At 43.5% G+C, this 22,094-nt stretch overlaps 1 long non-coding RNA gene across 1 annotated transcript in view; it reads left to right on the plus strand.

The window, feature by feature from the left end:
• Positions 1-13,811: 13,811 nt before the first annotated feature.
• The window catches only part of LOC115493759 (uncharacterized), a 31,798-nt gene continuing 23,515 nt past the window's right edge, over positions 13,812-22,094 (plus strand). Inside the window, exon 1 of the long non-coding RNA XR_003958693.4 lies at positions 13,812-14,667. This is a non-coding gene — a long non-coding RNA (uncharacterized lncRNA). The remainder of the gene's footprint in view (positions 14,668-22,094) is intronic.

Consider the following 22,094-nt stretch of genomic DNA (forward strand, 5'->3'; position numbering starts at 1 on the left):
GTTTTATTAATTGGTTTTTAACATTTACAGGTTTTTAAAGAGCCATCTTCAACTTCATTCACTGTATTATGCTTCTTTATGGCAGCAGCTGCTGCCTGTCAGAGGTCCCTCATGTCCTTTCACATGTGAATGGGACAGAACAGGGCATCTGCTACCATTACCAGAGATCCATGTTGGATCTCTCTCCATCTTGGGCTATGTTTGATGAAAAGATCCCCTGATAGCTCATAGAATTATTTAATCAGAGAATATTCCTGGTGTGAGGTCCTGCACTGGGGTCAGGGCGATTCCAAGCACTAACAGAATGCATTCAGAGCAGCTCTTAATAAGAGAATGACTTGGATGTGTTGGTGAATAAGAAGATTGACATGACCCGACAATGCACACTTGCAATCCAGAAAGACAATCATATCCTGGGAGGGGATTCTGGGATCCTGGGATCCTCTGCTCTCCTCTGGTGAGACCCCACCTGGAGTGCAGCATCCAGCTCTGAGGCCCTCACTATGAAGACATGGACCTGTTGGAGTGGGACCATAGGAGAGCTGGGAAGGTGCTCAGAAGGTGCTCAGCATCTCTTCTATGAAGACAGGCTGAGAGGGCTGATTTTGTTCACCCTGGAGAAGGCCCAGTGAAGACCTTACAGCACCTTGCAGTACCTTAGGTGGGGTCTGCAAGAGAGCTGGAGAGGGACTTTTTACAAGGTCAGGTAATCACAGGGCAGGAGAGAAAGACTTGAAACTGAAAGAGGGAAGATTTACATGAGATATTTGGAAGAAATTATTTACTGTGATGGTGGTGAGGCACTGGAAGAGGCTGCCCACAGAAGTTATGGCTGCCCCATACACTGGAAGTGTTTAAGCCTAGGCTGGACAGGGCTTTGAGCAGCCTTCGTTAGCTACATAGTAGAAGGTACCCCTGCCCATGGTAGGAAGGTTGTAAGGAGGTGATCTTTAGGGTACCTTCCTGCCCAATCCGTTCTATGAAATGATTCTATGATCCTGAGTTAGAAGGAACCCACAAAGATCATCAAAGTCCAACTGCTTGCCCTGATCAGGACAGCCCAAGAATCACACACTGTGCCTGAAAGTGTTGTCCAAACACTTTCTAAATTCTGTCAGGCTTGGAGCTGTCACCCTTTTCCTGGGGAGCCTGTTCCAGTGCCTTGCCACCCAAACCTATTAAGGATTCTAATATCGCAAACTAAACCTTCCCTGACACAACTTCAGGACATTCCCTTGGGTTCTGTCATTGGTCACCACAGGGAAGAGGTCAGTGCCTGCCCCTCCTCTTCCCATCACATGGAAGTTGTAACTGCAATGAGGTCTCCCCTCAATCTCCTCTCCTCCAGTCTGAACCGACCAAGTGACCTCAGCTGCTCCTCAGATGGCTCCTCCTCAAGGCCCCTCACCATCCTCACAGCCCTCCTTGGGATGCTTTCTAAAAGCTTGATATCCGTTTATATTTTGGCACCCAAACTGCCCCCAGCACTGGAGGTGAGGCTGCCCCAGCTCAGAGCAGAGCAGGACAATCCCCTCCCTTGCCTGCCTGGCCATGCTGTGCCTGATACCCCAGGACAGGGTTGGCCCTCCTGGCTGCCAGGGCACTGCTGGCTCACGTTCAACTTGCCACTGACCAGGATCCCCAGGTCCCTTTCCATGGGGCTGCTTTCCAGCCTCTCATTCCGCAGTCTGTATGTACATCCAGGGTTGTCCTCTCTCAGGTGCAGAATCTGTAACCTTCCCTTATTGAACTTCATAGAGCTGGTGATTGCCCGTGTCTCTGATTTGTCAAGGTCTCTCTGAGGGGCCACTCTGCCTTCACGGGAGTCAACAGCTCTTCTCAATTTAGTATCATCAGCAAACTTACTTAGTATACCTTTGATTCTACATCCAAATCATTTATGAAGATGTTAAAGAGCACAGGCCCCAAACAGAGCTGTGCAGAACCCCACTAGTGACCAGCTGCTGGCCTAGTATCACCCCATGCACTATAAACCTTTGTGCCCAACCTGTCAGACAGTTTTTTGCCCGACAGAATCCTGCTATAGATCTGGAAGGGTCACGTGGGAAGGACAGTAGAGAGAGCAGCAGAATGTTAGCTTCGTTATAGGAAAGGTCAAACAATTAATGTAATGAGCTCCACAAAGCATAGAAAGGTGCAGATCATCAGTGCACAGACTTAAAAGACATGGTAGCAAACTCCAGAGGCAGTTTTACTAACTTAAGGAAATCCTGAGTCTGTGATGGCACCTGTCACAAGAGGCAAAAAAGTCCTGAACAAACCCAAAACAAACATCTCCCCTGTGAATCCTGTTCCAGGTCCTTGACTATAGAAGAATGCTAGGCACAGAACTATTAGTATCATTAGCTTGAAATTGCATCTTGAGAAAGTGACTGAACTTGGAAAGCTGGAGGGAAGAATTCCACTGAGGAACCACAGAGCTGGTAGGGGACATAAAACGGTTCATTATTCTTCAGGTCTGGGGAAAATTACAGCAGAAGTGAAGAATTTATTTTGAAATACATTCCGGTTATTTCAGACACTAAGTGAAATTTGTACCAGCTGAATTGTTAGCATGCTTTTTTTTCTTAAAGGGAAGAAAATCATGCGAAGTCACGGCACACATGGGGTGCATTCCTTTTTTATTTTTGAAGTGAGATCTAAATTAGTGTGATCTGAATTAGTCTGATAAACTTAGGGTAAAACTAGTGTGAACTTTTGTAACTTGGAGTTGTACCCTATACAATACAACAGAAAACACACAAGTCATCTCTCAGGACCTGTGATTAAGGATGTGGTTAGTGGCTCATTCTTGCCCCAGAGCTGAGCCCACCAGGAGCTCAGAGAGTTAGGAAGGAAATGCTCTTCCTTGATCCTGGGTTTCTATTAAGCTGATTTAATCACTTGAGCTGAGAATTGCTCCATCCTTGTCTCTAATTTCTTCAGAATATCTAAATGGCCTCAAGGGATAGAAAAATAATATTTACATGTAAGATCATAAAAGAAGAGCTATGCCAGGCTAAATTTTGCCTTTTGATGCATATGAGTTAATGATAAAGGAGTGTCTTGGGCTAAAGAAGGAATCAGATTTGCATCTCATGCAAAGTCTTGGATTTACTGCTGCAAGATTAAACAATCAACTTTAAATCAGGGGTTTATAGCAAGTGATTTTTGGCTTGTTTTTGTAATAACAACCACCAATAAAGAATTTTTTTCTGGGTTTCTTATTGAAGACACAAAAGGAGAGAAGTGAGAGGTTAAAGCACTTGAAATTCATTGTATGAACACTTTTTTTTCTGCTTCCTTACCAATTAGAGGGAAAATTTTACATTTTCTTATATTGCTGGTGAATTTAGAATTGGTCTTGCAGTGTCCTGCATTGTAGGGAAGGAAGAGTTTGGAATCCTTCCTGACCTACTTACATGGCTGTTAGTTCTGGTTACTCTTTTAGAGAGACAACATGCAAACCACATACAAAGTGAGAAAAAAAAACCACAGCAAATCCCATCACAAAGGTTACTGTCTTTCACACTGATTTTTTTTGTTTAGCAAACTGTCTGGAGAAACACAGATTCATCACAGCTGCTTCAGCAACTGGCAAACTTCTAATTATGTTTCACTGTTCTGAGTATTACTGCTAGGATATTTTTTGGATCACACATGACAACAGGTGACTTTGACTTAGCTAGTTATTAGCTAACAAGCACAAAAAGAAGAGAAATAAGGCAGTGAATGAAAATTATGTAGGAGGGAGTGACTTCAGGAATCATCAAGTCGTGTTCTAGCTACTTCTGCAGGTGGTGTAGCCAACCTGAAGTAGTAATGGCTTGATGACTGCTGGAAAATGCAGCCAGGGTGGTGCTGTTTGCATCTTGGAGAAGACCACTGTACCTTCCAGTGACCTTGAAATAACTTATGCCCATCCAAGAACTATTGTGGCTTCATCTTGTTAGTGGAATCAATCCATACATTCAGAATTTCTGACTCATGTCAAGCCCCAAATTTTGGCAAGCCCAGGAGTGTATTGTCTGTCTGATTAGCAATATCACAAAGTAACGCAGAGGGAGAGAACACAGGCAGATCCATGGCAAGATTTTCAATGTAACTTTTGCCACAAAAAAAGGTCTGGACAACTTGCACACAAAATTAATTGCCACATCTGTATGTGCAGCTGGCTTGAGCCTGTGTGGAAGCTCATGCAGCTGGCCCAACAGGAAATCCTCACAGTCTAAATTTGCAGCTACAAATTAGCCCTCACTGACAAGACCAGCTGATGGCTATCCCAGTAGGTATCATGGTGGCATTTTGCAATAGCAACTTGGCTAATACCTAATCCTCTGCTCTCTCAGGAGCCAAAGAGCAGCCTTCTTATGTAACGTCCATCAATCACTGCTTTGTTAAGTGTGAACATGGGGCAGGAAGACATAGGGGAGCTCAAGTCCAGTCACACATCTCAGGAATTTCTAAAGGAATAACAAAACTAAACAAAAAATTTCTTCACATAATCTTGTAATGGATTTGAATTTGAATTTTTAAAGGAAAAAAATCCCTTAAAACAGCTCTCTATATTCTGTTTCTATGTAGACTTCCACCTGGCGACTAGCTTTCTTGTTTATCTTACTGAAAATAGTTTTCCAGTGCTTCAAATTTTCAAGGGATTTTGATAAGGTGAAGAGGAATTTTGCTTGTACATAAGCTGTGGGAGAACTTTTAGCATTTCTTTTCACACTGGTTTGTTTCTGTCTCCATTTGGGACCCATCTGAGTCCTTCCACTTGACTGCTGCACTTCTGTCCTTCATATATACGCAGCAAGACATCCATTTTCACTCTTTTCTCCAGTTCAAATAATCTTGTAATCTGATAAAAAAGGCCATTATGGAGACTGAAAAATCATGAAAAGTGACAAGTCTTGTCCCCTCCTGATTTTCCTAACATTACCTCTTGCTCAAGCTGCCAGGAACCAGCATCTTCTTCCCTTGTTATCCTGGCATTTCCTCTGCATGATGAAGAAAAATCCTCTTCCTCATTACCAGCCACGCAGAGCATCCTGCTTTGCACCTGCTTCTTGTTTTCCCCAATTATTTTCTTTACAAGTCTTAATTTAGAAAGGAATGAGCAAATGGAATTCTTCCCAGATACTTTTATTCTCCTCTTTACCAGCCCACTGAAATACCAACCTTCCTTATTCCTTTCCATCCTCTTCTCTTTCTGTCTGCTCAGATTCACTTCTTTTCCCAGCCTTTGTTGTTTCACCTCTTCTCCCTCTTCTCCCACAGACTTGTTGCTCCTGCTCTGTGGTCAGCAGTGAGATGATCTGCTGCTGTTGAAGCAGCAGCTCTGCTTGGCACCAGGATCCTGGGGTGCCAGTCAGCCCCAGGGCTTTGCACCCAGCATCCCATTTGGGACCAACATTCTTTGTATTCCCACAGCTCACAGGTTTGTTGCTGGTGGTGGTGGGGCTCAGGCCAGTGCAAATTACCTGCTCAATTTTAATTCATAAGGCCTGGAGAAATGGAGCATCACAGAAATTACCTTTGAACCACTTGGAAAAAGCTGTAAATTCAGGGAGAGTCTCAAGCAATCCCACGTGCCTCCAACGCCTTGTTCCTTGTAACTCCTCAAAACACCCTGTTGACAGACAGCTGTCCTGTGGCAGTGGTACACTCCCAGTGAAAGCTTTTCCAGGCACTAATAAAAGTGATCAAACTGTCTCAGAGCCCAAGGCAAATGTTTGCTTCAACATCTACCGGCACAACTTAATACAGAGAAGCTGCCTGTGAAACACATAACCTCAAAGGGATTCTATCTCAAAATTTCCCTTAATTTGATGGGAATAGCTAGTGACAAGCAGGGGTTCTTGGAGGGCCAGGCTCTGCAGTCCAGCACAAGTGGAGGTGGTGGGGTTTGACCTCCGGCTTCTGACAAGTGCTTGGTTTCCTCTCCAGCCCTTGGCCTCTGGGCAGAAAACGCCATGGTGTGGCTGTGACTTAGACAAGCACTGAATGCAAATGTGCCTTGCTATCAATTAAGCAGGAAGCAACAATGATTTGGCTGCAAATATCCTGACTGCTAAAGCAAGCAGTTTAATAACTGAATCTTGCTGAAATTCAGCTTCATGGAGACAGGAAGTCTAATTCTCTTCCCATGGGGGTGGCTGCACTTCTGTTCCCTTGAGGAGCGCGGTAATTTTTCTTTTTGTGGTCCTCATGGTTGGTTAAAAATCAATTTTCTTTATCCTAATTCCATCTACATAAAATTCTGCTGTGTGCTAACTGCAGCCACCCCTTTGAGCCCAAATACCTACTGTGATGACTTTTCTTAGGTGAACTTTACCTCATAAGTGTTGTGTCATTATTTAACATGATCAAAAGCTATTATAATGGGTTTGTATAATTAAAGTAATTAATTTAACTAATTACCTTTTTTCTTTTTTTGTAAGGAAAAAAGATATATGTAATAAAGTAGTGCTCTCGTCTTAATCTTCCATCTTATTGCTCTACAAATTGAGCCTCCCACATGTGGACCTTTTTCTCATTTCATAAATATAGAATAAATCAATTTAAAAGGATCTAGAAATTCTCCAGGATGTGTAATTAAGGACTTGGTCTATTTGTCTCTCTAGTTTTCATAATCAAACCAAATATTACTGCTTCTGTTCTAAAAGCTGGGGTGTATGCTCAACTAGAAGGTCTGTACTATATTTGGTGTCCTTCAGCCTAGCACATACCAAAATGTCCCACCTGCAAAAATTTGGAATTTTGACACTTAGCATAAAAGAATAACAGAGGTGGAACTACTATTAAAAAAAATATTCACTTGGTTTTCATTATTCACCCTACCTGTTTCCTCAAATGGCTCAAATCCAAATGTTTTGACACACAAATCCTGACATCAATTGTGACTGTAAAGTTAGTGCATTTTTTAGCAGTTAAGGAACTGAATGTTGTCAGTTTGTCACATGCTGTAAACTGGCACATCTTTATTGAAGCCAGTTGTACTCTGTTGACTCCATGCAAAATAAATAGTTGGTCCATTGTATTTTAAATCTTTATTCAATTCTAATTAAAACTCAATAATTCTCTTGCCAGCTTCCTAGAGAGCTAGATCAGACTCTGGGAAACAATGGGGAAAACTGTAATTTGTGTCATTTTTTTAATATCATGGCCAAGGAATTATATTTATGCAAATGTCCATGGATAAAATCCAGCAAGCAGAGCCAGGGACTTCAAACAACCTTTATCCCCCCCAACTTGAGGGCCTCAGAACCAATGCAAAGAAGCCCCAGAACCAAATTTTATAAAATATGTAAATTTGAGGTCTGAGGTCACTAATACTAAATGGCACTCCTCAGCTCAAAATGCCAACCAGATGACCAAAGAGAAAAATTTAATGATGCTCATATTGGATAAGAATTATGCTCTTATAGGATAAGAAAAGTCTTCAAGTTTAGAATTTGTCCTTTCATCTTATCAACAAGTTATAATGGATGGAAGTAACTTGCTACACGATTCTAGTTCACTGAGAAGAGGGAAAAGAAGTGTGACAATGAGTCATCTTGTACAAAGCATCAGAATTCAGTAAATAAACCTTTTTTTTTTCGCAGGCAAACTGCCTTTTATCTGATAAGGTCTGCATGACAGCAGTGTATTTCCAAGAGTGCCGTTCTCTAGAGGCAAGGCAGCTAAAGAATACCAGTAAGTCGTGGGTAACCTACTTCTCTTGTGTATTACCTCACATGCTCCTTTTTTTTTTTTTTTTTTTTTTTCCTTTTGAGCTTCTATCTCAGCAAACCAGGGGAATCATGGGCAGTGCATACACTTACAAAGCTGTTCCTCACCAAGACTGAGCCCCCAGACTCTAACTCAGATCTTTGGACTGCTCACTTACAGGTTTACAGTGCCCTCAATCAGTCCTACAAATAAAAACAAGGAACCAGGACTGCTGTTAGAGGCTCTGAATCAGGAACCTTGTGATTTGCTGCTGGCACAGACACACAGGCACAACCTTGTCAGCCCTGCTAATAAACTTCAGTCACAGAGCTGACCTTCTGACAGGCTCCACAAGATGATGATATCTTGCAGCTCTTAGGCAAAGATTGTTTCTCATGTCAATGCTAAAGGCTTTCCTATGATGTTTTTAGATTAAGGTTTTTATTAGAGAGCTAGAGTAAAAGAGAACATGAGGAAGAGGGGAGGCCTGTGACAGCAATATTTTCAAATGCTTCTCCCTTGCCCCCTGCTCCTTAATCTATGCTGAGTTACCATTCAGTGATGGAGCTTTGCAATTCCACTCATCTCCCATCAAGAAGTCATGGACCACAATATGGCAGTGCTGGATATTGAAGAAAACATGCTTCCTGGAAGGTGACCCCAGTCGCAGTTGTTTCAATAGAGGATGGAAGATAATGCATGGCTGTTGGCAGGCAGGGAGTGGTGAACAAAATTACTTTAGACTCCATGTAACATCTTGGGTCTGCTATACACAGGGCTGACCACAACACAGCTCTGCTGAGTCCTCACCCCTCGTGAGCTGTCTGTCCCAAGGGTGTCCACACTGCACATCACAGGATACACCTGCTGAGGATGCACCTGCCCTGTGCTGCACCACCTCTGGAAAGATGAGAGAATCAGAATGATAGAATACCCTAAGGAGGCAGGGACCACTAAGATCATCAAAGTCCAATTCCCATCCCTGCTCAGGATGGCCTCAAGAGTCATACCAACTGCTTGAGAGCATTGTTCGAGTGTTCCTTGATCTCTGTCAGGCTTGGTGCTTGGTGTGACCACTTCCCTGGGGAGCCTGTTCCAATGCCCAGCCATCCTCTGAGTGAAGAATCTTTTCCTGATATCCAACCTAAACCTCCCCTGACCGAACTTCAGGCCATTCCCTTGTGTCCTGTCACTGGGCACCACAGAGAAGAGACCAGTTCCTGCCCCTCAGGTCTCCCCTCTGTCTCCTCTTTGCCAGGCTGAGCAGACCTCAGCCCCTTCCCATATGGCTTCCCCTCAAGGCCCTTCCCCATCTTTGTAACCCTCCTTTGGATGCTCTCTAATAGCCCTGCGTCTTTCTGATATTGAGTTGCCCAAAATTGCACACAGGATTTGAGGGGAGGCTGCACCAGCATGGAGCAGAATGGGACAATCCCCTTCTTTGGCCAAATGACAATAATAGAGACACGAGATCCCTCTAGTACACAGAGCACCTTGCATCTGTACAGGAATCTGTCCTGTCAGTGGCCCACTGATGTCTGGATATGAAAAGTTGCTTTCAGAGGTATTTGTGGTCTCCACTTTGGGAAATAATTATGTGTATTTATGCTGTCTTCCAGGTCCAAGGGAAGGCGAACTTTGCAGAGTTGTAAAACCATGCACTGCTGCCCAAGCCACAAATTGAGGCTGTTTAAGGCATCTCAAGTGGCCACTACAGCATGCAGAAGGTATGACACACAGTTGTGCTGGGACCACCAGTGGGACACATTATCCTCTCCAGTGCTATCCTGACTACTCCATCGCCCAGTGGGACACCACTGATGTGTGCAGGAAATTTATTTGCACTCCTTGGCTGTACTGGTCATGCACAAGGTGCCGTTGGTGTGCCTCAGCACTGCCTACCCTGATGACAAACTTGACACTAGGTAGGAGGAAGCCAGTATTCCACCTGAGGCCATCCAGGTCCTTCACCCAAACTGCGTCAAGGCAGCAGGGACCGTGACAACTCACTGTGATCCTCACAAGGGACAAGAAGCACACGCTCTCTGTGCATACATCAGCAAAGTCCTCTGTTTCTACAACCTTCCATATTACTCTGCACCATATAGCAACACCTTTGCTACTGCCTACCCTTGTGATTCTTCTTTCTCTTTCCATCACTTCCAACTTCATCCCTTTCTAATAGTTTTCCCTTCTCTGTGCCCTCTCTTTTCTCATGGCAGACTCTTCTTTCCCTTCTCCACCTGGCCGGATTTGCTAGCCCCTCTCACTGAAATCCTCTCTCTGTGAGAAAAAAAAATTAATTCTCTTTTGAACTCCTCATTACCTGAAGCAAGAGGTGTAGATCCAAGCTTTGAGGACCAGCTGACTGACTAGGACATCCAAAGATCTCTCTCTCCAGCCAACACTTCCAAAATGTAGGTTTTGTCCTCTTCATGTAGATACCCCAGCACAAGAGTGAGTAGGAAATGGGACAATTTGGCTACTTTGCTCAGCCTCCATCACTGGAGCGTATCTGATTAGATGATTTCATGAATTCCTCTGAATGTCTTAATACAGAATCTCCTGGAAACCTAGGTGGTTTTACTTGTAATTGTCTCCTTCAGACCATTGTTGAAACATTCCTTTCTTTGCTAAAAGCTCATGTCATGAGAAGACTGTTTGAAGGGCTACCCTGTGCTTCAGTGTAGAAGCTCCTTCTGAAAATGGACCCTTCATGGGCCATAATGTTCTCCAGTCTTTGCAGATACTTTTGGTGGGTGGGTGCCTTTCTGCCACCACCTGGTTCATGGCGTGTGCAGAAAAGCTGAACACCACCTGACTGGTGCTGTAATATCCTTTACATTAAAGGTCACGCTGTGGCCTCAGTCCTGGTGTGACCATTTAAGCTTTGTGGAAATGGTGGCTTTGGGTGTTCAGCTGGAATTTGCCAGGCAAGGATGCAGCCCTGCATGTTCTCACAGGTGTAGTGAGATAAGTGCTGGCAATAGAAAGAAGAAGGCTCAAAAAATATTTACCTGGCAATATCCCTTTAAACCTATGACTCATCATCACAAGCACACTTCCGATTCTCTTTCCATTCATGTCTCAAGGACCAATACCTCAGTTCATGAAAATTTTAGGCAGTTGCTTTTCTGTGCGGTATTTCAAATTCTGGCTAATGGATGTGGGTAGCACAGATGACTTCGTTCTGAATGAATAGTGCTCTGGTGAATAAGTCCGTGCATTTCTCCAGCTCCTCACCAGAATATGTGAGGCTGTGAGTGGGTTTGACAGGGTCAGACTTTGACATCTGAAATGGAGCAATGATGGAGCAGCTGCTGCTTCATATGCTTGTCAAACATAGCCTCAGAATGCAAAACAACCTGGATTTTAGGGCTCTGCTTTAGAGAGAAATCCCTTTGAATCAAGGTCCAGGTCTAGGCATAATGCAAGGTCTTATCCCACATTATTGCATTGACTGTTGTAATTATGTCCTTTCAGGACAGTTTCAAGCCATACTCTATCCAGTTAGAGCTGTTTTAAATACCTTTGTATGGTACACCAAGCGGTGCTGGAGAAAGGAGGTAGTACATGTATTTTATTTACTTTCTTGCTCTTACAATAAGGCTTTTTAAGGCCAGAGAGCTGGCATTATTTGTAGTCTTTAATTTAGTGATGGATATATATATGAAGCTATCTCCCCATGCACCACACCAAAAATGTTCTTATAAATGTGTTTTTGCAGTGCAGAGTGTTCAGTTTTATATACAGATGGAGAATAGGCCCTCCTTACTCTTGGCCCATTCTTTTGTGATGGGTTTTATTCATTGAATTTTCATACATTTCATTTTGCAACAGAACACATGAAATTGTGCCATCATTGAAGTCCACAGCAGAAGTGGGAAAGGATTTCTCCTTGAATGTCTACATATGTTGATCAACAGTGTTTAGTGGAGCTAAGTCTCCTGGGCTTCCTATGCAGGGGAGTGACTCTATTAGATTTATCTTCTCCTCTTCCTGTCTTTTCCTTCCTCCTTTATGATTTGGGTTTGAATTTTTTTTTTTTTTTTTTTTTTTTGGTTGGTTGGTTGATTGGTTGCTTTTCTTTGTTTGCTCAGTTTGGGTTTTTATTTGCCTAAACTTAAAGACAAACTTTCAGCACCAAGGCTTTAATTTCCCAAAAATGGATCCTCCTTCCATCTGTGCAGAGGGTGAGAACAATACTGATGTGTAGTTTATTTCCACCACCTTTGATGGATTTAGACAATGGCTTTCTTTTTACTTTTTCATAGAATATGATCTCAGACTGGGAGAACTTGCACAAAAGCCATTTACAGATGGAGGTCACACTGTTTCCAGTTTAAACTGCTTTTCCACCCCACAGAACACTCTCCTCTCCTCTCCTCTCCTCTCCTCTCCTCTCCTCTCCTCTCCTCTCCTCTCCTCTCCTCTCCTCTCCTCTCCTCTCCTCTCCTCTCCTCTCCTCTCCTCTCCTCTCCTCTCCTCTCCTCTCCTCTCCTCTCCTCTCCTCTCCTCTCCTCTCCTCTCCTCTCCTCTCCTCTCCTCTCCTCTCCTCTCCTCTCCTCTCCTCTCCTCTCCTCTCCTCTCCTCTCCTCTCCTCTCCTCTCCTCTCCTCTCCTCTCCTCTCCTCTCCTCTCCTCTCCTCTCCTCTCCTCTCCTCTCCTCTCCTCTCCTCTCCTCTCCTCTCCTCTCCTCTCCTCTCCTCTCCTCTCCTCTCCTCTCCTCTCCTCTCCTCTCCTCTCCTCTCCTCTCCTCTCCTCTCCTCTCCTCTCCTCTCCTCTCCTCTCCTCTCCTCTCCTCTCCTCTCCTCTCCTCTCCTCTCCTCTCCTCTCCTCTCCTCTCCTCTCCTCTCCTCTCCTCTCCTCTCCTCTCCTCTCCTCTCCTCTCCTCTCCTCTCCTCTCCTCTCCTCTCCTCTCCTCTCCTCTCCTCTCCTCTCCTCTCCTCTCCTCTCCTCTCCTCTCCTCTCCTCTCCTCTCCTCTCCTCTCCTCTCCTCTCCTCTCCTCTCCTCTCCTCTCCTCTCCTCTCCTCTCCTCTCCTCTCCTCTCCTCTCATCTGAGATAACAAGTTTTCCTCCTAGGAGGCGCTTTTTTTTTCAACATACCCCTGTCAGGATGAACATGCTTCACCATGTTTCTATGCATGTGGTTACTTCATATGTAGACGTCATCAAGTGCCCTCATGCTTTGCTGAGCCAGGTGCAGTTTTACAACTGAAGCCTCAAGTGTCCCTATTAGATATTGTTTTACCTCTGCTAGAGTGCCAGCAAGCTGTCTCTGGGTGCTGCAAATCACTCTTATCTGACCTGTTATTCCTCCTTCCCAAGCTGAGACCCTCTGACCCTTCTGCCCTAATCCAGCAGCTCTGATGACCTCTCTGAATTTGGCCCATTGGTTGCAAATGCCTGCAACCTCCCTGCTGCTGAGCAGAGGATTTGCCCGGCAGATCTCCCACCATGGCACAGTTTGAGGTATTGGTGGTTCCTGCTGGGGTGGAGGAAGAGGAGGAAAAGCAGGCCTGTACAGTTTGGCAGCCTGCTGGGTAAAGCCTGTTGGTTTAGCAAGGAAAAGAAAGCGAAAGAGATTATTATCCACTTTTTTTTTTTCCCACCCACAGTTTTCCCTCTATGCTTTCCAAGAGCGAAGGTCAAAATTGAATGCCAACATTTACTGTGCATTTAAGTGTCATCAAGACCACAGGTGAGTCTGTGGATGTTCCATGCTCCCTGCTGGTCCCACTGCTCAACTCTCAACGGTGCTGGCCCACTGTAGCTAGTCTGTGTAAATGAATTCCCCCAGCCATCCCAGACTTCAAATTGTGTCTGGGACCATCAGCCCCGCACTTGTGTTGTTATGAGTTAATGTCTTCTGGTCTCTGAGTCATTGCTGATGAATATTCGGGTGTTTGGAGCCTCATCACTTGCACACATGAACACTTTCCAGCAATGTTAATGAGATTTGCAACCAATCCTTGTTGACTAGAGCAAAGACAGAACCAAGAAGAGCAAATAAAAAATAACAAATTGGTGTGCTGCCATAATCCAAACATCCTGATAGCTAGATTCTGACCTGCTGACCATAATGCTTCTAGAGTCAAATACTTCAAAATTGCCTTTGCTTTGTTCTGCATAAAAATACTTATTCCTAGTCAAAATCAGAACAACAAAAAGCCCTAAAATGTCTAAAAGCTATTTCTGGGACATGTCTGAAAAATACTGACTTCTTAAGTCAGCATGAATACAGAGTTTCAGTAATTCAGGAGGAGGATATAGGATACTAAAATGTTCCAAATCCCCCGAATGTGTGGGGTTTTTTCCCAAAAGCGATCATAATTGTGTTAGATTTTTCTGTTTAAGCTCATGCAGACCTCCTAGTCTCTATCACTGCTGTTCTTATAGTAGCAGGCACTGAGATCCTGTATGTAAATCAAGTTGCAGACTCATTAGTGTTACTGCTGCTTGCTTGCTAGCTGAGACACCAGTTCTGATTTAGGGTATTTTGACACTTAGCAACAAACTAAGCTTTGTGAGCAGGTGGCTGAGCCAAAATAGTAGCAGAGTTCGCAGTTAGCTGAAATAATAACAAGGAATTGCTGGTCAGAATATGCTTTCTTTCTTGATTTATTAAAACAGCCTACAAAAACTGTTTGTGAAGGATCCACTCCCACGAGACACCTGTTCAAAGCCACCATAATACAGGTGTTTTTCTCTGCACACAGAGTCGCCATGCCCAGAGTGTCTGACCAGTGGATCCATTCACCTGTGGTGGCCAAAGTCATCAACAGCCTGTGCTTCTTGCTTACCCAGGAGATTTTTAACTGCTCAGTTCTAAGCTCTCCCAACAGCTTCCTGCACCTGCAACTCTAAATACACCCTCCTTTCCAGATCTTCATTGCTGTTCTCTCTGCCTGAAGAATTGGAAGTTGTCTCAGACAGTCTCTCCCAGCCCTCGTGTTGGTAAGTCCCTTTTCATCATTCCACTTACATTGTACAGAGAGGGTAAGGACATCCACCTTTCCTTTGAGGGTCTCAGTGATACCTTGGATCAAGGACCTCCTCTACTGTTTTTCAGCCTGGCTGCCCTTCACAAGCAAAACAACTTTCCAGGCACTGGAGATAGAGTGAAGCAGTCACTGTCTGTAGTGTCTGCAAACTTTCCCTTTCTGACAGGGAAGGAGACCACTTCCCCTCACATAAGACCCTCTAAGTATGTCAGATACCCAGATTAAAACAAAAGAACAACCAAAAAATTGGAGGAGACATCAGCTCTCCACTTTGGACAATGTACATTTGTACTCTCTGGTCACCTTTTGTTCCTTTTATGCTACATGTTTGCAATCCAATGCAGGGATTTGAAATTTATGGCTGAAGGTCAGACATAGCCTGAAAATTAATCTCTCATGAGCTGTGGCCACTCAGTTTTCAAAGGCATGACTGCTGGCTAGCTTGACAGCCTGAGCTCCTGGGGCAGCTGGCCAGCAGTGGTTGAAGGAGCAGCAGAGTTGTTGTCAAGAGGGCAGACCCCACCCCGGCCTCAGAGCTGGAGGATGGCAATTGGGGAGGTCCGAGAATCCGTCTGCTTCTCGCAACTCCATGATTTCACTGCGAGGCTGTGAGCAAGCCTCTTCCAGAGCTCTTGTGTTCTGAAAAATGGGGCTAGAAATAGAAATTTGTCTCATGCGCGAGACTTGCCATCTGTTTGGGAACCTTGCTAGCAGGTTCACCAGATGAAACTGGAGTGTTGAAGGCTTTGTATGGGAGGATGAGAAGGTGTATGTATGCCTAGGGGGGCAGATTGGGGTGGTAGCCTTGCAAAGGTTTGTGCAGCAGTGGTGAAAGCAGTGGAGGGGACTGGGGGCACAGCCTTGGTTGAGATGCTGCAGGTGTTTCCAGCGTCCCGAGTTGGACATGAAGCTCCACACAGGCTCATAGGCCAGTGAGTGGTATGTACTTGGTAGCTTCATTATGGGCACGCAGCCTGAACCACTTTAGAGGGCAAAACTTATTTTCAGTAGGCAGAGGAATATTCTCTAGTAAAATAAGCTTTCTTGCAGCATGAACTTGCAGAGATCTCTAGTCACTTTCTAAAATCCTGCTAGTTTACATTTACAGATAATTACGTATAAAGAACTAAGTTTTATTAACAGTTGCAGAAGAAATCAATGAAGATATTGCAGAGAATTGTGATCCCAATGAGGAAATTAGCTGCAGGAGAGGAGGAATTGTTGACAAGTAAGAAGGTTTTCCCAGTAAAATACCACTGCCGTTATTAGGAATGCATAAGGAAAAAAAGATATATATAACTCAGGACATGAGTGAGTTGGCTTAGGGGAAAAGGTAAAGGAGAATTGTTTTCTAAAAAGTTATTTTTAAGGTGTAAGCAGATCTTTAAAGCACAGGCAAGAATTCTGCATATTATGTTTGCTAGCACAGGGAATTCAGCAAATGAGCGTCAAACCCAAGGGGCTCCATCCCAGATGATAATTCTCATGCAAGGAGTACTTAAATGTACCCCTGGGCCCACACGGAGTGATTGGGCAGGGACTTCTGTGACAAGTGCACTGCAGAGAAAGAGAAAGAATGATCAGCAAAGGCCATGGTATAGACTGGAGTTATCAGAAAAATATTAACCCTGTAGAAAGTGGTCAGATCCTGTGATTGCTTCTACGAACCCTTAGCCTGATTATTGCCATGTGACACATTAGGTTATTTCTTCACAGTAGTTCTTGGAAAGCCCTTTATACATTCATGAATAGCCATAAAAAAAAAAAAAGTAAGCCACTTTCTTACCAACTTGATACATTCCAAAGGGCCAGGGCTCAACATCCTTGGATAAGTGAGTGCTTTGAAGATGCCTGAAGGTGAGCATGTGTGTGCATGTGTGTAATGCATGTGTGGAGATGTGGAGGGCATTCTGCTTGATGGTGCCCAAGCATTTAAATGAAATTACTTGGAAGACCTTCTAAGATAAAAGAACTGCAGGGAAAGAGTTTTGCAATGAAGAGGTGGCAAGAGAGAAGCACTGGCCCTTGGGTTTCTGGTGCTCTTGCCTTTACACCTCAGTGCCTGTTTTTTGAGTTGTTTGCGATCTCAATAATGTACTCAAAACTACTGAATCAAACAGAGCTAGGCTCAGACCTGAAAACTATTGCAGATATTCCCATCCAACTCCAGGGGACCAATTTAACATTCAGGCTACACACTATGTAATGTACTTTACCACAAAATTGATTAATTTTCACATCAACAACCTGTATATGTGCTAATATTTCAAAAATCAGTGGATCAGTTTAAAGGGAAACTGTAGGCAATACTTTAGAATCATTATCAACTGAAGTGACTGACTCAGAGGTAGTGGTAAACCATCAAGACTGTGGCAATAGAATGAAATAAGCTTTTAAGGAGGTAGAGCTGCGGCTAATTTTGAGTGAGAGTCATCACAACATCACTGTATGTACTTCTGGGGTGCCAAAAGTTGTCTTACTGTATTGTTTGACATCACTCTGAGCCATTCTGGATCAGCCTCCAGTGTAGTGAGATGCTTAAGATGACTTACAGAAGTGTTGAGAGAGGAAACAGGTGAAAAGTGTTTTCAAGGCTGATGCAGTAGTAAAAATGCTGGTCTCTGATGAAATGAGAAAACCTCGCTAGAGTATGGGGATGTTGATTTACTGTGCTTGACACACAGAAATGCTCAATTGATGTTCTTCTCAAGAGAAAGTTCTGAGTCAAAGATGACGCAGCAAAGGTGTGTTCAGCATTTGCACTAGTATCAAAGTAAATTTATCAAAGACCCAGGATACAAGCATCCAATTGGGCTAATTAAAAGCAGATCTCGCTGTTGCAATCAAATACTATGTTTTAGTCAATAAAAAGCACGAAGCCAAACCAAGACCTGATGTAAGCCATGTGTCCAACCCTGACACAGCAGCTGCTTTAGATATTACTTTAATCTGCCTTTACAACACAACAAAACATAGTTAATATTGATTCCTTTAAAAGCTGGCACATTATCTATGGTCTTGTATGTGTTCTGTAAGACATGACTCTTCCTGGGAAGGACCATGTGCTTTCACTGAAGTCAGCAGGAGCAGTGCTGACTTTTATTCAGTCCCTTTGAAAGACAGCCCTGTATCTCCCTGTAAATCAACCCTCACTGGAAGCGACCATCTGGAATGATTGTTGCTGGAGAGGTTACACGTGGAATAACTTTAACTCCTCTGTCTACTTCTACATTACATACAGGATTTATAATAACCTAGGGTGATAATAACATGTTTCTGATTTATATATTTTTTTTAATCCATAGCCCATGTCAAGTCTTTGGGAAAAAAAACCCAAACATATTACTTTTTGATCATCATACAGTTTTTAATTTGAAGCTTTTTTATTATTCCTGTCCCAGCTATAATACAGGACAAAGAAAAAAAGGAGAACAGACTTGCACAAGGATGCCCAAAAATCAAGGCCAGAGATACTTTATCCTGAATCGCCATCCAGTTCTATCTGGTAGACATAATTACCTCCCTTGGCAAATGACTGATGCTCAGAAATGTTTCCCCCTTTCTCTGGCTTCAGGAATGGGTTCAGTTAATTCTTATATTATGGAGCTATGGTCCTTGTTTGGGTTCTCTGATTTTATTCCCATTATTCCCCTTGATTCTCCAGTTAATTTTTGGAAATCTCCTAAAGTCAATATATGTGACAAAAAGAGAAACATTAACCAGATTTCTGAGGAAGATTTACCTGCTCTTCTATGTGTTATTTTTTTATCTTTCCTGGTGTACTCTTGGAAGAGCTCCTGGACCTGACTTTATTACCCATGCCCTTTACTAGGAACCTGTTAGGGTGGATTGCAATAGTAAATGGATCTACTGCAATCCAGCCAGACATCAACAACACAGCTAAAAAGTAATGAAGCACAAAAAATAAAAAAGGAAGAGGAAAACCACTATTATCTTTTATTATTTGGTGTTTCCTCATGTGTATTATTTTCTTTTCAAGGGATGGAGAGGTGAAGAACAAAGTCAAAACTCTCTCCTCTCACCAAGGACTGTGATGGGGCCAAGCAAAGGGGAGCAGAAGAGATTTCTGGTGTCTGCTGGTATAGGCAATCACCAAACTTATCTCAGCTACCTCCCAGCCACATCAGCCTTTAATTCCAGCCTTCAACTCCATCACCCTGGTTTATGGTGCACCAAAGCTCTGAGCTGGTAGGCTCAATGTGGGGCTTATGATTTTCCTGAAAGCCCTGATCCTACTGGAAGATAAAAGTGCTCAACTGCCCAGACATGCAACATCAATTAATACAAAAAAATCCTTAAAAAAAACATTATAAGAACTGGACAATTAATTCATTGTAAATTTGGTTACTGCAGTGGCCCATCACTTCAGCCTCTCTAGCCCCACTGAAAGCAGCATGGGATACTCTCACTCTCAAGCTGCTAGTACAGACAGCCTGCCCCAAGCACTGTTGCCACAGATGTTTCAAAATGGGGGATCCCACCACCAGTGCAATGACCACAGATACCCTGAATCTTGGCCAGGAGTTTTGCCTTCTCCCCTTCAGCTCTATGACATCCCCTGCTTTTGTGGGCTCTGTGATGTGTCTCAAGTTTCTGCCCCAAATTCTGCAAGGGCAAGGAAGCAGAGAAAGGACTGGGGTAAGGGGTCAAGGAGCACTTTGACCCAAGCTTGTCCTGCTCTTCCCACCCACTGGCTCTTCAAGCCCTACTCAGAAAGCAGATTTTCTCTTTCTTCACAGGCATTCTGTTGCATACCATGATTGCATCTTTCTGTAACATACAGGGTGGTGGGAAACCCAAAGTTGCTCAGAAAACTGAGATGCTCAATTAACAGCCAGTTTTTGGAGTTACACTCCCTGCCACTTTTAATGGTGTGTGACCCTCATTAGCCTCTCCCACACCAGTGGGTTGGCTACCTCTGCACCCAGGAGCCCTGTGCCAGCAATCCATCTCCCAGAGCCACAAAGAGCTGATTGCTCATCCCAAAGAGACCCACTGGCCCATCACCAGAGGAGTGCATTGCCAGTGAAGGCACACACAGCCTAAATAGTGATGGCCTTCACCTTGTTCTCCCGTTGATCTCTTCCCTTATCCACTACATTTTCCCCCAGTCCTGCAGGAATGACACTGGGATCCAACAAGCAGGGCCTGAACTCAGATCACAGTCCTTCCTGCCCAACCTCACCATCCATCCTGGCCAAGGGAGAGACTATTTTTGTGGAAAAAAGTGTGTAATTGGTCTATACAGTGGTGATGACCACCCTGCAAAGGGGCTGACTTAGTATCCGTCACGTATTCTTGTTTCTGAGCACGTGGCTTTGTCATCTCCTAACGTCTTCTACATTGACCCAACACTAGTAGTGCAAGGCACATGCCTAGAAGGAAAATATTCTGAGTGTCTTTACATGCTGGGACATGAGTGTCTTTACAGCTGTGGACAAAACAGACAGAATCAGGGGTAATCTGATGTTAAAATCTTGGAAACCTTTAGCCTGCAGCTGTGGCCCACAATCATTATCATTTGAGTCTATGCTTTGTTTCTAAGCACCTATTTTCTAGGTACAGGTTTTGTGCAAAAGAGACCCATAGGCTGAACAAATTGCTGTGGATGAAAAGCACCCAAGAAGGTGTCTGAGACATAAAGTCCCTTTTGTGCTGCAGGAAGAGACATATTTGTCCCCTGTTTGTTTAAGCAGTGATGTAAAGGAACCAAGATCCGCTTGGTGACAGGAATTACAGATTCAGAAAGAGAGTGGCATAATCATTTTCCTGGTGGCATTTCCATTTTTTTCTAGATATAGCCTCTTCTGCTTCTCTCCCTCAAAATTGTCCCTAGGTGTATTTGTTTCCTGCTACTCAGTTTCTAAATATGTAAAAATCACATGTAGATGTTCTTTTACTTTCCTCCATTCTTACACCCCCTGTCTAAAGTCTGCTTTTTTTCTTTTTCTTTTCCTCAAAATGGTTGCTTTTCCCATTTGCTTAATCTCACACTTTCAATTGTAACCACAGTTGGATGCAAGTTAATTTGCAGTTTGATGATGACACTTCCCCATTGCTGAGTCTCTGAACGCAAAGGTATTTTTTTTTCTTGGGCACCAGTAATGCTGATGAGGTCAACAGAGCTTTGGGAATAGGTTTTATTACTTAAAAGCTCTTCCAGAACTAGCTGATTGGAGCACAAAGTATTGTTTTACACTGCAAAAACTGTGGCTACCTAACTTAAACCAGTTGAAAGGCAGAAAATAATTCATCAGTATGCTGCAGTGGGGTTTATAATGGCCCTGTGCTAAGCTTATCTTAGTAAAGGAAAATATCTTCCTACAAATGAAACTGTTTAGGCAGCAGAGGCTTTGGAACATCATCTTTATAACAGTCTCTAAATTAGCTCAACTTGTTTGTTCTATAAAGGACAATGAACCCAACAAACTTTTAAGCAAACAGCAGGGCAAACTTTTCCAGTTGCAAAGGGGATTTAGAGGCAGTGTGCATCACTAGTGAAGTACACAGCATTTGGTTAAATTTGGTTAACAGTTCCCAAAGCATGCATCTTGGTACAAGCACAGGCACAGCTAGATCAGCATAAAGATACTTCTAGGGATCACAGAGTGTTAGTGCGCCACTCTGGAGAGAGCACCACCAATTCCTGCTGATAGAAGACCAGATCTGTGGGAGACTAGAGAATTAGTTCCTTTAAAGTTGGACTACCAAAAATTCCTACCATTACTTCTGAAGGTGCACCTTTTGTACCTCCTGTTGGAGTGAGCAGCAGTGATGTGAGAACTTTTGTACCAGTACAGCTCCACAGAGAAAGAGTGAATGCTTCGATGCTCTCAGGTCGCATTGCCCAGGCAGATCTTTGCCATGCAGCTGTCACAGATGTTGAGCTCTTGACCATCCCTCACATCTTCTGACCAGTAACACGTTTTTGAAAAAATGGTTTACAGTGTTTTAGTTCATGTCACAGTGATCTAAGAGCACACATTGTATCAGCTTAGTTTTATCTGAGCTGATTGAATAGTGAAGAGTGATTGAATTGAAGAGTGCAACAAAAGGCTCTCCAAGGCTCACAGCCATTCAGGCCAGAGATGGCAAGTCTAATATAAATCCTCTAAAATACAGTGTAGCTATTGGGAACTCAGTGCCAGTGGCTTCACTCTAAAGATCTGTTCCTACAAAACTTCCTAATGCAAATATAGCCAAAGAATTTTAAAATTTAGTTACAGTTCACTGGATTTGCCCCTTAGTCTCTGAGTCTTTCCATGCAGATGTCTGAAGTTCACAGCAGCATTTCACTATTATCCTGCAGGTTATTTACAAGCAAAAGAATTTTGTAATCAGACAAAACAACCTGAAGAA

Source organism: Taeniopygia guttata, chromosome 2, assembly GCF_048771995.1.
Source record: "Taeniopygia guttata chromosome 2, bTaeGut7.mat, whole genome shotgun sequence".
Lineage (NCBI taxonomy): Eukaryota > Metazoa > Chordata > Aves > Passeriformes > Estrildidae > Taeniopygia > Taeniopygia guttata.